The sequence below is a fragment of the Pangasianodon hypophthalmus genome, chromosome 29 (assembly GCF_027358585.1).
Source record: "Pangasianodon hypophthalmus isolate fPanHyp1 chromosome 29, fPanHyp1.pri, whole genome shotgun sequence".
In the NCBI taxonomy this organism is placed as follows: domain Eukaryota; kingdom Metazoa; phylum Chordata; class Actinopteri; order Siluriformes; family Pangasiidae; genus Pangasianodon; species Pangasianodon hypophthalmus.
In genome coordinates, this window is record NC_069738.1 from 13,769,956 (window position 1) to 13,772,363 (window position 2,408).

The following is a 2,408-nucleotide window of genomic DNA, read 5'->3' on the forward strand; positions in this document are numbered from 1 at the left end:
ACATATTTGCCCTTTTTTTCTTAAAACTAAAGCTGTGCTGTGAACATAAAGGGGCATGAGATATTCTTTTACTCTAGACAGGGTCCCTGGCTGCAAAACATTTGAGAAGTTGTGTTTTAAGAAAGCACCTTTAAGACCTCCATGTCAGGAGTGAATCAAATAATCAGCCAGTTAATTTTGGCAAGATATTGCCCTTGAAAATTTATCAACACTGCCAGTGAAAGGCCATAAAGGGTCAGGTTTTGTCACCCATCTCTACTCATGCAGCAACAAAGTTATTATTACATGCAGTAACAAAGTTACTTCTGATGCAGCTGATGTAATCAGCTGTACACTAGAGAAAGACAGAAGTGGAAGTTATTTTGACTTACTTCTATGGCAAAAAAATATTTAAAATATATAACATTAATAATAATGAGCAAGTGTCCTCTATCAGCTGAGGCATTTGTTTACTACGGCCCACCCTTTGTTTATAGGCACATTTTTGTGTCATAATTGAATGATTAGTTTTATTTGTCTTAATTTATGGGTTTGTGTTGGCTCACTTTCTTTATTTTTCATATTCTTTAATAAATGCCAATAAAATTTTCAACAACAAAATTTTCTCAATGATATTGACCTAATGAACAATAAGGACACATAGCACTTCTATAAGTCACTCTGGATAAGGGCGTCTGCTAAATGCTGTAAACGTAATAAAAATAAGCAATTTAAACTCGATAGTATACATGTATTCTATATCTAAAAGTGCAGTAATCCATGCAAATTGTATTATTTATTTACTATCTCACTTATTTTATTTATTTATTAAATATTTACTTAATATCTACTTAATACTAAACATTTTTTCTAATAATTATGTCTTACATCACACATCACAACATCCATCAATGCAAACAACATAAAATCCTGACCTATCAAAGAACATCACTATATGCAACCAAATTGGTGTACTTAAATATCTTTGCAGTGTGAAACCAACTGAACCAAAAGTTAAATAAGAAATAGATCTACAATATGACAAAAAAACCCTCAACCTCAACCCGTGAAAACAGCCTTAATAAAACAGCAGTAATAACACTGACTAAATGGCCACTGAAGTGTACAAAGAATCTACATATGACATTAGTGCTATTAAAGCCAGGTGGTAATATTCTAAATGTAGAAATTATAAAAAGCCAGGTTTTATTAAACTGAAATATAAATGGCTTTTCAGAACACAGCAGAGCAATGTGCAGGGAATAGAGAGCAGCCTTGCCTTTAATCAAGCAAAGTGCTACTTTGCCAGTCTGCATATGGCGAGTGTTTATTCAAAGGTTAGACAACAGCTGCATTTCTCTCTGTTGAAACCTTGAAAATGCTGCACCAAATGCAAGTACTGCAAAAAAAAATGTTCTAACTGACCTCAAAGGAACAAACAAATTTGACGAGTCCTGAATAAGACTTTGTGTGTAATTAAAGGAAATGCTGTTTAGAGAGCAAAGGCAATGGAGTGTGAATGTGTGGTCTAGAAGTTGCAACCAAGGCATTTTAACAGCTTTTTATCTCAAAGATACAAGCCACGTTCTTTGACCTTGGACCGTGTTTGTTGGCTTAATTAGTGATAAGTGGCAGTTCCACTGACCTGGGACTAATAAAAGAAAAGTTTTCAAGGGTGAATGCTCTGTGCACTGATTCAGGACCTGTAAATAGTCACACACAACAAAATGGCAGTAAGGAAAATTGCTAGCATCTCCTTTAATTTGCTTTAAGAGCCTGCTGAAAGCAACCTAGTCTTAATTAAACCAAATCCACAAGCAATGCTTTTTGGTAGATTTGAAAAGGCACTTGACACTGTTAATAAAACAAAAATACTTTAGCCATTGTGACTGTAGTAAGAGTATTGCAGGGTCCAGAGACTCAGAAATGTTTCATTAGCACCTCGAGTCTAAGACACTAAATGCTATTTGAAAGTGCTAACATGTTAACACTCAGGAGAAGTGTGTGGCCAGGGTGGCTAATCTATGCTTGTTTGGGAAAAGTTGCAGATTAACCTAAACCTTCTGCATGTAATAAACTATGTGTAATAGATTTAAAATAAATGTAAATAAATTTATTCATTAGAAAATAGTGAGTGCATGGCTAGGTTTTGTTTTGTAGTCTCAGGATCTGTAATTGTTGTACTGTGAGTGTATATTTTCACTGATCAAAATGGAAACACTGTGTTTTTTAGAATTATAAGTGGACTGACGTGTGGGTCCCTGGAGGACTAGTGGTTAGGCTTCAGCGCTCTCACCGCCGCTGCCCGGTTTTAATTCCCGACCAGTGCACTCCCAGTGCCGGTCCCAAGCCAGGATAAAATTGGGGAGGGTTGTGTCAGGAAGGGCATCCAGCGTAAAAACTGTGCCAAATCAAATATGCGGACCGAT